Raw genomic sequence first — 15,091 nt, forward strand, 5'->3', positions numbered from 1 at the left:
ATATATATATATATATATATATATATATATATATATATATATATATATATATATATATTATATATATATTTATATATATATATATATATATATATATATATATATATATATATATATATATATATATATATATATATATATAGATATATATATATACATATATATATATATCTATATATATAAAAATAAGTTGTCTGTGGATGGATGGATGGATGTGTCAGGTGACGTCACCTGAAAAAACTGGATTAGGTGACGTCAAAACTGAAAAAACTAAAAAAAGGCAAAAACTACAAAAAAAACTAAAAACTAATAAAAAAAATAAAAAAGCTAAAAAACTAAAAAAACTATAAAGGTAAAAACCAATAAAAAACTAAAAAAAAAACTGAAAAAACTAAAAAAAGGCAAAAACTACAAAAAAAAACTAAAAACTAATAAAAAAAGTAAAAAAGCTAAAAAACTAAAAAAACTAAAAAACTAAAAAAAGGTAAAAAATTAAAAAAAATAAAAAATAAAAAAAACTAAAAAAAAGGAAAAAACTGAAAAATAAGCTAAAATAAAGGTAAAAACCAATAAAAAACTAAAAAAAAAAGGAAAAAACTAATAAATGACGACACTCAAAGAGAAAGCGACCAGGACAAAAGGAATGTTCGATTAGCAATCAACAAAGCACCGGGACACAGGGAGTATAAATGACGACCAGGACATAAGTAAAAAAAAAAAATTAACAAAACTAAAAAGAAGGTAAAAACTACAAAAAAACTAAAAAGCAAAAAAAACTAAAAACTAATAAAAAAACTAAAAAATCTAAAAATCTAAATAAACTAAAAAAGAAAAAAAAGGAAAAAAATAAAGGAGAAAAACAAAACTAAAAAACGAATGTATATACAGACCGGTACACCGGGATACAAATGACGACCGGGACACAGGGAATATAAATGACGACCGGGACACAGGGACACAACTACAACGGGGACACCGGGGGAAACAGGGGGATATAAATGACGACCGGGACAAAAAAACTAAAAAGAAAAAAAAACTAAAAACTAATAAAAAAACTAAAAAATCTAAAAATCTAAATAAGCTAAAAAAGAAAAAAAAAGGAAAAAAATAAAGGAGAAAAACAAAACTAAAAAACGAATGTATATACAGACCGGGACACCGGGATACAAATGACGACCGGGACACAGGGAATATAAATGACGACCGGGACACAGGGACACAACTACAACGGGGATCTATTTATATGCAAAGACAATGGGACAGCAAAGAATGTTGTATATTCGCAAGTTTTACGTAGTTAAAACCATATATATATATCTATCTATATTCACAGGTGGGACATAGGGACACAACTACAATGGCGCGTAACTATTATGGCGCGTAACGACTTACGCGCGCGGGGGGGCTTGGGGGGGGCGCGAAGCGCCCCCACCAACTAGGTGTTGGGGTGGCGCGAAGCGCCACCCCAACAGCTAGTATATATATATATATATATATATATATATATATATATATATATATATATATATATATATATATATATATATATATATATATATATATATATGTTTTTAACTACGTAAAACTTGCGAATATACAACATTCTTCGCTGTCCCATTGTCTGTGCATATAAATAGATTGTCGCGTTTACCGACTCTTGAACATACAACATATAATTGTCCATGGGAAAACAATCGGCATTCAGATATAAACTGCATTTTTCTAATGATTGCCCTTGTGCTTTGTTGATGGTGATTGCTAATCGAATATTCCCTGTGTCCCCGTCGTCATTTATATATCCCCTCTGTGCCCTTCCGGCGCCCCGTTGTAGTTGTATCCCTGTGTCCGGGTCGTCATTTATATTCCCGGTTTCCCGGTCTGTGATTCCTCGGCATGATTTTTTTGGTAATTTCTCTTTGAGCCTCCAGCCTGATTTCACGTTGTTCTTGTGATTCCTCGGCACGATTTTTTTTTGTAATTTCTCTTTGATACGCAAGCCTGTTTTCACGTTGTTCGTGTGATTCCTCGGTACGCTTTCTTTTCTTACTTTCTCTTTTAGCCGCAAGCCTTTTGGCATTACCTCTTTGAGCCGCTTCCTCGGCTGTTTCTTCTACCATTGTAGGATTTATACTAAAATTTATCATTGAATCGCCCCCTTATTTACTTATAATGACGTCATATACAAAGCCTTATATACTTATAATGACGTACGCTTCGCGCCACACCAGCCCCCCAAGCCCTCCCGCGCGCGTTAGTCGTTACGCGCCATATATATATATATATATATATATATATATATATATATATATATATATATATATATATATATATATATATATATATATATATATATATATATATATATATATATATTTATATATATATATATATATATATATATATATATATATATATATATATATATATATATATATATATATATGTGTGTGTGTGTGTGTGTGTGTTTTTAACTACGTAAAACTTGCGAATATACAACATTCTTGGCTGTCCCATTGTCTGTGCATATACAAAGCCTTATATACTTATAATTACGTCATATGCAAACGCTCTTCTTAAAAACAAACAAACATGCATACATACAACTTATTTTTATATAGATAGATAGATAGATCGATATACATATACAATACAAATTAACTACGTAAAACTTGCGAATATACAACATTCTTCGCTGTCCCATTGTCAGTGCATATAAATAGATTGTCAGGTTTACCGACCCTCGAATATGCAACGTACAATTGTCCATGGGAAAAACAATCTGTATTAAGATCTTTACCGACATTTTTCTAATGATTGCCCTTGAGCTTTGTTGATAGTGATTGCAAATGCTAATCGAATTGGGAATTGCAATCTTTTAAATTGAAAAGGCAGATCCGTTGGAATCATGGGAATACAAGGAATAAGAACAGCCTCCCCCTCAAAAGGTCCTGTTAAGATTGTTGCCTCTATTACGTTTTCCATTGTTTTTTTACGGCAAGTCACGTGCCATTGCAAAGCTTTGGTGGGTTAATATTTCGTAACAATATTATTGGTACGCCTATTTTTAGTTATAGCACGTGTAGTGAAAACCCTGGGAGATCCAAGAAATTTAAAAATTCAGATGGATAATTAACCACCTCATTTGGTTCCAGAACTGTGTCGACTGACTTGTAAAGGAATTCCTGGTCTCGAATCTTGGTCAAAACAATATTGTTGATTTCGTGGACGTCTTTATTCTTAGCTTCCAGAATCGCTCGTACACTTAGCCATTTATGATTTTTATAATTGGTTAGAATATTCGGAAATAGTTTTTCAACCAATTCATTTTTGGACGTCACTAAATTACAGAATTCAGCAGGCAGTTGTATACGTCCTGAAATTGAGTCTATTGGGAGCTTTCCGTTTCCAATTGCCAGCAATTGATCTGGAAATGTTTGACCAGAGTCATCGTTTTGCAATCGGACACTCATATTTGTAGTTAATTTTAATGTCTTTACGTGTGCCCATAAATTATAATTTTTCAGGCAAGCATTCATTTCGTCTGCAGGGGTTGATCTTGGTATTATAGGTAATGTTTGCCTGAAATCTCCCGAAAGTAATAGTAATGTGCTGCCAAAGGATTTCGAATTTCCTCGCAAATCTCTCAATGATTGATCTAGAGCCTCGAGCGATTTTTTGGTACGGTAGCGATTTTTTGGTATTATTGGTACGCCTAATTTTAGTTGTTGCACGTTTGGTGGAGACCCTGGGAGATCCAGGAAAATTTAAAATTCTGGTGGATAGTTAAAAGCTTCATTTGATTCCAGAACTGTGTCGACTGACTTGTAAATGACTGCCTCTTCTCAAGTCTTGGTCAGAATAATATTGTTGAGTTCGTGGACGTCTTTGTTATTGGCTACCAGAATCGCTCGTTCACTTAGCCATTTATGATTTTTATAATTGGTTCATTAAATTACGTCATTAAATTACAAAATTCAGGAGGCAGTTGTATACGTCTTCAAATTGAGTCAAATGGAGAGATTCCGTTACCAATTGCCAGCGATTGATCTGAAAATGTTTCAGCAGATTGATCGTTTTACAATTTATTGATCGTCAATTTAATGGTTTTACGTTTAGCCAAAAATAAGAATTTTACTGGCAAGCATTAATTTCATCCGCAGGTGTCGATCTAGGAATAATAGGTAATGTTTGCCTGAAATCTCCCGAAAGCAATAGTAATGTGCTGCCAAAGGGTTTCGAATTTCCTCGCATATCTCGTAATGATTGACCAAGAGCCTCGAGCAATTTTTTGTGTGCATTTGTGTACTCGTCCCAAATAATAAGTTTGCATTGCTGCAATACTTTACCCATCCGAACATACGCAATAGCATCTTGAGCGTATTCATGCATATGACGGGGACTGCCAGCATGTGACGAAGGTAAAATCGTCAATCTTCCAACGTTTGTGGTATTACCGTCATTTACAACTGCATCTCGCAAACGAATGTATTGTTCAGAGCGGAGCTTGGTCTGATTCAGACGGATAAATAGCAAACGTTCTGATTCAATGTTTGCATACATATCAACGATGTATTGGTGAAACAACTGACGGCATTTTAAAATATAATTGTCTTCATCCTGACGAATCATTAGTCTATAGGAATAATAATTCATTGCGCTGCATTTCTCATCCGTTTGTTTGTTAGTGGATGGATCTTGCAATTTATTATTAAAGTGATAGCCGTCGGCTCCATCCCAAAAAATGATAGGATATTGTAGGGCATCGTAGCATCGATGAGTCTCAGCAATTCTTACCAACTGAGCGTTTCGCTTTATAAAGAATAATATCTCGAAGTAAAAACTGATCACCGACCATAACGATTGCCACTTCGTCGATAGTTGGAGCATTGTATCTACGCATATGTTGGCCAGTAGGCGTTTTGTCAGCGGAAATAACAATTTCATGCGTATCAGTAGGCATCAAATCGATTGCTGTTTTGAACAGACGCACTAAATTATTATTTTCGTGGAAAAGATGTTGCAATTGGGAAACGATAGTCCTTTCAACGTTGGGAGAAATTTCGCAACGTGCATTCAATTCAGAATTTCTATCACTGACGAAGTACAATTGTAAAAATTTATGATTCTCGCCTGAGAATGGTAGAAGGGACCCTGCTCTATGATAAATTTGCCCTTTTACATTTAAAGTAGGCATAAATTGATCTTGATTTTCGATTTGGGCACCAAACGACGTCATTTGGAAACATGAGTTATATTTTCTGATGTTTAACAAAAAACGCTTAGATTCTGACGTAGTTCCAGTAAGCAAAGTCTTCAATGGCTCTGGTGGTGCAGCCAGTTGAGGAAGTTTAACTTTTCCTGAGGTGCAACATATTCCCATTGTTTCACCATTAAATTTCAAGGCCTTGCAATAGGGACAAATTTTAGACATAGTCCCGATTTGAACATATCTACTCAATCTATAATCATCGACTGGGCTGTACCTGAATGCCGGGCGAAAATTTTCAGGTTGCTTTTGTGATTCCTCGGCACGCTTTCTTTTGGTGATTTCTCTTTGAGACGCAAGCCTGTTTTCACGCTGTTGTTGTAATTCCTCGGCATGCTTTCTTTTCATACTTTCTCTATTAGCCGCAAGCCGGTTTTCACGCTGTTGTTGTGATTCCTCGGCACGCGTTCTTTTCTTACTTTCTCGATTAGCCGCAAGCCTTTTGGCATAGACTCTTTGAGCAGCTTCCTCGGCTGTTTCTTCTGCCATTGTAGGTTCTTCTGTCATTTTAAGATCTTCATTAAAAATTTCTCTTTGAAAGGCCTTCTTATATACTTATAATGACGTCATATACAAAGCCTTTGACGTCATAACAAACATGATGTTAGTCGACAAACAACTTCATGACCGCATAATGCTCAATCCTTATAATGACGTCAATTGACAAACATGACGTCAGTCGACACACAAAAAACTTATTTTTATATATATCGATATATATATATATATATATATATATATATATATATATTTATATATATATATATATATATACTAGCTATTGGGGTGGCGCTTCGCGCCACCCCAACACCTAGTTGGTGAGGGCGCTTCGCGCCCCCCCCCAAGCCCCCCCGCACACGTAAGTCGTTACGCGCCATATATGTTACGCGCCATTGTAGTTGTGTCCCTATGTCCCACCTGTGAATATAGATGGATATATATATATATATGTTTTTAACTACGTAAAACTTGCGAATATACAACATTCTTTGCTGTCCCATTGTCTGTGCATATAAATAGATTGTCAGGTTTACCGACTCTTGAACATGCAACATATAATGGTCCATGAGAAAACAATCCATATTCAGATCTATACCTCATGATTCTAATGATTGCCCTTGAGCTTTGTTGATGGTGATTGCTAATCGACAATTCCCTGTGTCACCATCGTCATTTATATATCCCCCTGAGCCCCCCGGCGTCCCTGTTGTAGTTGTGTCCCTGTGTCCCGGTCGCCATTTATATTCCATGTGTCCCGGTCGTCATTTGTGTCCCGGTGTCCCAGTCTGTGATTTCTCTTTGAGGGTCCCGGGCTTCATTTATATTCCTTGTGTCCCGGTGTCCCGGTCGTCATTTGTGTCCCGGTCTGTATATACATTCGTTTTTGAATTGGTCTTTTTTTTAGGTTTTAGTTTTTTACCTTTTTTTAGTTTTTTTAGTTATACCTCATGATTCTAATGATTGCCCTTGAGCTTTGTTGATGGTGATTGCTAATCGAACATTCCCTGTGTCCCCGTCGTCATTTATATATCCCCCTGTGCCCCCCAGCGTCCCCGTTGTAGTTGTGTCCCTGTGTCCCGGTCGTCATTTATATTCCCTGTGTCCCGGTATAAATTTTTGTATTTTCCCCTTTTTTCTTTTTAGTTTTTTTTGGGTTTTTACTTTTTTTTTAGTTTTTTTAGTTTTTTTTCTTTTTTCTTTTTATTTTTTTTTATTTTTTTTAGTTTTGTTTTTCTCCTTTATTTTTCATTTTTTTCCTTTTTTATTTTTTTCTTTTTTAGTTTTTTTAGCTTTTTAGCTTTTTTAGTGTTTTTATTAGTTTTTAGTTTTTGTTTTCTTTTTAGTTTTTTTGTAGTTTTTACCTTTTTTAGTTTTTTAATTTTTTTTACTTATGTCCTGGTCGTCATTTATACTCCCTGTGTCCCGGTGCTTTGTTGATGGTGATTGCTAATCGAACATTCCTTGTGTCCCGGTCGCTTTCTCTTTGAGTGTCCCGGTCGTCATTTATATTCCCTATGTGCCGGCGTCCCGGTCGTCATTTGTGTCCCGATGTCCCGGTCTGTAATTTCGTCAGTCAAAACATGACGTCAGTCGACACAGAAACATGACGTCACCTGACAGACAGACACACAGACAGACAACTTATTTTTATATATATATAGATATACATATCTTCTATATATATAAAAATAAGTTGTCTGTCTGTGTGTCTATCTGTCAGGTGACGTCATGTTTCTGTGTCGACTGACGTCATGAAGTTAGTTGTCGTCATTTTTGCTATGACGGTGACGTCATTAAAGACATTTAAGACATATATATTCACGTAGAAATCTATTAATGTTTAAGTTTAAAATGACTGATGAACTTACAATGGCAAAAGCCGATGAAGATGCTCAAAGAGTCTATGCCAAAAAACTTGCTGCTGATAGAGAAAGTCAGAAAAGAAAGCGTGCCGAGGAATCAAAAGAACAGCAAGGAAACAGGCTTGAGGCTGATAGAGAAAGAAAGAACAGAAAGCGTGCCGAGGAACTACCAGAGCAACGCGAAAGCAGACTTGCTGCTAAAAGAGAAAGTGAAAAAATAAGGCGTGCCGAGGAATCACAAAAACAGCAAGAAATCAGGCTTGCTGCTGATAGAGAAAGCAAGAAAAGAAAGCGTGCCGAGGAATCACAAGAACAGCAAGAAATCAGGCTTGCTGCTGATAGAGAAAGTAAGAAAAGAAAGCGTGCCGAGGAATCAGAGCAACCTGAAAGTTATCGCCTGGCATTCAGGAACAGCCCAGTCGATGATTATAGCTTGAGTAGGTGTGTTCAAATCGGGACAATGTCTAAAATTTGTCCCTATTGCAAGGCCTTGAAATTCAATGGTGAAACAATGGGAATGTGTTGCGCCTCAGGAAAAGTTAAACTTCCTCTATTGGCTGCACCACCAGAGCCATTGAAGACTTTCCTTACTGGAACTACGTCAGAATCTAAGCGTTTTTTGTCACAAATCAGAAAATTCAACTCATGTTTCCAAATGACGTCGTTTGGAGCCCAAATCGAAAATCCAGATCAATTTATGTCTACTTTCAAAGTAAAAGGGCAAATTTATCATAGAGCAGGGTCCCTTCTACCATTCTCAGGCGAGAATCATAAATTTTTACAATTGTACTTCATCAGTGATAGAAATTCTGAATTGAATGCACGTTGCGAAATTTCTCCCAACTTTGAAAGGACAATCGTTTCCCAATTGCAACATCTTTTCCACGAAAATAATAATTTAGTGCGTCTGTTCAAAACAGCCATCGATTTGATGCCTACTGATACGCATAAAATTGTTATTTCCGCTGACAAAACGCCTCCTGGCCAACATGTGCGTAGATACAATGCTCCAACTATCGACGAAGTGGCAATCGTTATGGTCGGTGATCAGTTTTTACCTCGAGATATTATTCTTCATAAGCGAAACGCTCAGTTGTTAAGAATTGCTGAAACTCATCGATGCTACGATGCCCTACAATATCCTATCATTTCTTGGGATGGAGCCGACGGCTATCACTTTAGTATTAAATTGATGAATCCAGCCACTAACAAAGAAATGAATAAGAAATGCAGTGCAATGCATTATTATTCCTATAGACTAATGATTCGGCAGGATGAAGAAAATTATATTTTAAAATGCCGTGAATTGTTTCACCAATTTGTCGTTGATATATATGCTAAAATTGAATCAGAACGTTTGCTATATATCCGCCTGAATCAGACCAAGCTCCGCTTTGAACAATACATTCATTTGCGAGATGCAGTTATAAATGACGGTAATACCACAAACGTTGGAAGATTAACAATTTTACCTTCGTCATATGCTGGCAGTCCCCGTCATATGCATGAATATACTCAAGATGCTATTGTGTATGTTCATCTCTATGGTCGTCCAGATTTATTTATTACATTTACATGTAATCAATCTTGGGACGAGATACTGCAGCTTTTACTTCAAGGACAATCGGCGGTTCATAGGCATGACATTACGGCCCGTGTCTTCCGCCAAAAGTTGAAATCACTGACAAACTACATAGTACAACTTGAACTGTTTGGGTCAGTGCGATGCTGGATGTACTCAGTGGAATGGCAAAAACGAGGTTTGCCACACGCACATATACTAATCTGGCTACATAAAAAAATTACTTCGAACGAAATTGATGATGTGATTTCCGCTGAAATACCTGATAAAAATGTCGATAAGGGGTTACATGATATTATTGTAAAAAATATGATACATGGACCTTGCGGTGCACTGAACGAAAATTCACCATGCATGGCCAAAGGATGGTGCACAAAGCAATATCCTCGATTTTTAGTATCCAACACAATTACTGGCAATGATGGTTACCCACAATATAGAAGAAGGTCTACTGAAGATGGCGGTAAAACAGCAATAATAAAGAAGCGTAACGGTACCACCATCGAAGTAGATAACCAGTGGGTTGTTCCATATTCCCCATTATTATCAAAAACATTTAATGCACACATAAACGTTGAATACTGTAACTCCGTAAAGGCAATCAAATACATATGTAAATACGTCAACAAAGGCAGTGACATGGCAGTTTTTGGCTTGCAGCCCGAAATCAAAGATTTCGACGAAATCGTACAATATCAGGCTGGAAGATACATAAGCAGTAATGAAGCTGTTTGGCGAATTCTTTCATTTCCGATACATGAACGTAGTCCAGCTGTTGTTCACTTAGCGGTACATTTACAGAATGGTCAACGTGTTTATTTCTCGGAAACCAACGTGCAACAAAGAGCCCTGAATCCACCGGATACAAAATTAACAGCTTTTTTTTCGCTTTGCAAAAATGATTCTTTTGCAAAACAGCTGCTGTATACTGAAGTGCCTTCGTATTACACGTGGAATACTAAAAATAAAGTATTTGAACGTCGAAAACAGGGTAAGTCAGTCGACGGCCAACCTACCATCTTCAAAGATACCACGATAGGAAGACTCTACACCGTTCACCCCAATCAACATGAATACTTCTTTCTACGCCTGCTTTTGGTGAATGTACCCGGTCCGACATCCGTTGAGTATTTGAGAACTGTAAACGGTACTATACATGACACTTACCGTAGTGCATGCCAAGCTCTGAATTTATTGGAGAATGACCAACACTGGGATAACCACATCAATGACGCGTGCGAAACGTCAACCCCAAGTCAAATTCGTGCATTGTTTGGCATCATTTTAACAACTTGCTCTCCATCAGCTCCTACAGAGTTATGGGAAAAATATAAGTCAAAAATGTCCGAAGATATACTCCATCGAAAACAGTTAGAGACGTCAGATATGACTTTTGATTTTACATCAGAAATTTATAACTACACTTTAGTTATTATAGAAGATTTGTGCGTACGTATGGCAGACAAACCTCTTCAGGATTTGGGAATGCCTTCACCTAACCGTATCGCTGCTGTTTCGACATGTGTAGAATTGGATCGTGAACAAAGTTACAGTACGAGTGATCTATTGTCGTATGTACAAAATAACATTTCCAAGTTAACGTCGGAACAAAAAGACATTTATGATACGATAATGCATTGTGTCGATAACAACGTTGGAGAAATTTTCTTTTTGGATGCGCCAGGAGGTACTGGTAAAACGTTTGTGATAAAACTGATTCTGGCATCAATTCGATCAAAAAATGATATAGCGTTGGCAATTGCGTCGTCCGGAATAGCCGCAACATTGCTGCCTGGTGGAAGAACTGCTCATTCCGCTTTGAAATTGCCTCTGAATTTGCATTCTACAGAAACTCCCACGTGCAATAATTCCAAATCATTTGGGATGGGTAAAGTATTGCAGCAATGCAAACTTATTATTTGGGATGAGTGCACAATGGCACACAAAAAATCGCTCGAGGCTCTGGATCAATGCTTGAAAGATTTGAGAGGGAAGTCGAAACCCTTTGGCAGCACATTAATATTGCTTGCGGGAGATTTCAGGCAAACATTACCTATAATACCTAGATCAACTCCTGCAGACGAAATGAATGCTTGCCTGAGAAATTCTAATTTATGGGCACACGTAAAAATATTAAAATTAACTACAAATATGCGTGTCCGATTGCAAAACGATGACTCTGGTCAAACATTTTCAGATCAATTGCTGGCAATTGGAAACGGAAAGCTCCCAGTAGACTCAATTTCAGGACGTATACAACTACCCGCTGATTTCTGTAATTTAGTGACGTCCAAAAATGAATTGATTGAAAAAGTATTTCCGAATATTCTAAAAAATTATAAAATAATAAATGGCTAAGTGAAAGAGCGATTCTCGCACCCAAAAATATAGACGTCCATGAAATCAACAATACTGTTTTGACCAAGATTCGAGACCAGGCAGTCCTTTACAAGTCAGTCGACACAGTTTTGGAACCAAATGAAGCGGTTAATTATCCATCTGAATTTTTAAATTCCATAGATCTTTCAGGGTTTCCACCACACGTGCTACAACTAAAAATAGGCGTACCAATAATAATTTTAAGAAATATCAACCCACCAAAGCTTTGCAATGGCACGCGACTTGCCGTAAAAAAAAAAACAATGGAAAACCTAATAGAGGCCACAATCTTGACAGGGCCTTTTGAGGGTGAGGCTGTTCTTATTCGTCGCATTCCCATGATTCCAACGGATCTGCCTTTTCAATTTAAAAGATTGCAATTCCCAATTCGATTAGCATTTGCAATCAGCATTAACAAAGCTCAAGGTCAATCATTAGAAAAATGTGGTATAGATCTTAATACTGATTGTTTTTCCCATGGACAATTGTACGTTGCATGTTCGAGGGTCGGTAAACCTGACAATCTATTTATATGCAGCGACAATTGGACAGCGAAGAATGTTGTATATTCGCAAGTTTTACGCAGTTAATTTGTATTGTATCTATCTATCTATCTATCTATATAAAAACGAGTTGTGTGTATGCATGTTTGTTTGTTTGTAAAAAGAGCGTTTGCATATGACGTCATTATTAGTACATACGGCTTTGTATATGCACAGACAATGGGAAAGCCAAGAATGTTGTATATTCGCAATTTTTACGTAGTTTAACTCCTGCAGACGAAATGAATGCTTGCCTGAAAAATTCTAATTTATGGGCACACGTAAAAATATTAAAATTAACTACAAATATGCGTGTCCGATTGCAAAACGATGACTCTGGTCAAACATTTTCAGATCAATTGCTGGCAATTGGAAACGGAAAGCTCCCAGTAGTGGGAAAGCCAAGAATGTTGTATATTCGCAATTTTTACGTAGTTTGAAACACATATATAAATCTATCTATATTCACAGGTGGGACACAGGGACACAACTACAATGGCGCGTAACTAATATGGCGCGTAACGACTTACGCGCGCGGGGGGGCTTGGGGGGGCGCGAAGCGCCCCACCAACTAGGTGTTGGGGTGGCGCGAAGCGCCACCCCAACAGCTAGTATATATATATATATATATATATATATATATATATATATATATATATATATATATATATATATATATATATATATATATATATATATATATATATATATATATATATATATATATAAGTTGTTTGTGTACTGACGTCATTTTTGTCGACTGTCGACTGACGTCATTATACCGTCATGAAGTTGTTTCTCGACTGATGTCATGTTTGTCGACTGTATATGACGTAATTTTAAGTATATAGGAAGGCCTCTCAAAGAGAAATTTTTAATATAGATCTTAAAATGACCGAAGAAACAGCAAAGGAAGCTGCTCAAAGAGTTAGTTCAAAGAGAAATTTTAATATAAATCCTACAATGGTAGAAGAAACAGCCGAAGAAGCTGCTCAAAGAGTTAATTGAAAGAGAAATTTTAGTGTAAATCCTACAATGGCAGATAAAACAGCCGAGGATGCTGCTCAAAGAGTTAATTCCAAAAGGCTTGCGGCTAAAGAACGCAAAACCGCGCAGTTAGATGAAAATCAGCCTGGACAGCAAGAATCAAAACATATCAAAAGTGAAAATGATAGTGATAATGATTGGGTTTGGGATTTTGACTTGGATAAGGTCACCAATACCTACCAGATTTTAGTTAAAAAAACAAAGGTTTGGCGAAATGTATTTCATAGTGCCGAAAGACAAGCCACGGTAAAACAAACCAAACAACTTGAAAGTGATACCGATGATTGAAAAAAATTCGTTGAAAGGACTATCAAAATGGCAGAAGAAACAGCCGAGGAAGCTGCTCAAAGAGTTTATTCAAAGAGAAATTTTAGCATAAATCCTACAATGGCAGTAGAAATAGCCGAGGAAGCGACTCAAAGAGTTAATGCCAAAAGGCTTGCGGCTAAAAGAGAAAGTTAGAAAAGAAAGCGTGCCGATAAAAACAGGCTTGAGGCTCAAAGAGAAATTACCAAAAAAATCATGCCGAGGAATCACAAGAACAACGTGAAAACAGGATTGCGGCTCAAAGAGATAATACCAAAAGAAAGCGTCCCGAGGAATCACCACCAGAGCCATTGAAGACTTTAAGACTTACGGACCGGGACACCGTGACACAAGGAATATAAATGACGACCGGGACACTCAAAGAGAAATTACAGACTGGGACACCGGGACACAAATGACGACCGGGACACAGGGAATATAAGTGACGACCGGGACACTCAAAGAGAAATTACAGACTGAGACACCGGGACACAAATGACGACCAGGACACAGGGAACATAAATGACGACCGGAACACAGGGACACAACTACAACGGGGACGCCGGAAGGGAACAGGGGGGATATATAAATGACGACAGGGACGCAGGGAACATTCGATTAGCAATCACCATCAACAAAGCTCAAGGGCAATCATTAGAAAAATGCGGTATAGATGTGAATTCGGATTTTTTTTTCCTATGGACAATTATATGTTGCATGTTCAAGAGTCGGTAAACCTTACAATCTATTTATATGCATAGACAATGGGACAGCGAAGAATGTTGCATATTCGCAAGTTTTACGTAGTAAAAACATATATAACTAGCTGTTGGGGTGGCGCTTCGCGCCAGCCCAACACCTAATTGGTGGGGGTGCTTCGCGCCCCCCCCCAAGCCCCCCCGCGCGCGTAAGTCGTTACGCGCCATATTAGTTACGCGCCATTGTAGTGTGTCCCTATGTCCCACCTGTGAATATAGATATATATATATATATTATATATATATATATATATATATATATATATATATATATATATATATATATATATATATATATATATGTTTTTAACTACGTAAAACTTGCGAATATACAACATTCTTTGCTGTGCCATCGTCTGTGCATATAAATAGATTGTCAGGTTTACCGACTCTTGAACATGCAACGCATAATGGTCCATGGGAAAACAATCCGTATTCAGATCTATACCTCATGATTCTATTGATTGCCCTTGAGCTTTGTTGATGGTGATTGCTAATCGACCATTTCCTTTGTTGCCGTCGTCATTTATATATCCCCCTGTGCCCCCCGGCGTCCCCGTTGTAGTTGTGTCCCTGTGTCCGGGTCGTCATTTATATTCCCTGTGTCCCCGTCGTCATTTGTGTCCCGGTGTCCCAGTCTGTGATTTCTATTTGAGTGTCCCGGGCGTCATTTATATTCGTCAGGATATTGTAGGGCATCGTAGCATCGATGAGTTTAAGCAATTCTTGTCAACTGATTGTTTCGCCTATAAAGAATATTATCTCGAGGTAAGAACTGATCACCGACCACAACGATTGCCACTTTGTTGATAGTTGCGTATCAGGAGGCATCAATTCGATTGCTGTTT

Source organism: Artemia franciscana, chromosome 3 (genome assembly GCF_032884065.1).
Source record: "Artemia franciscana chromosome 3, ASM3288406v1, whole genome shotgun sequence".
Classification (NCBI taxonomy): domain Eukaryota; kingdom Metazoa; phylum Arthropoda; class Branchiopoda; order Anostraca; family Artemiidae; genus Artemia; species Artemia franciscana.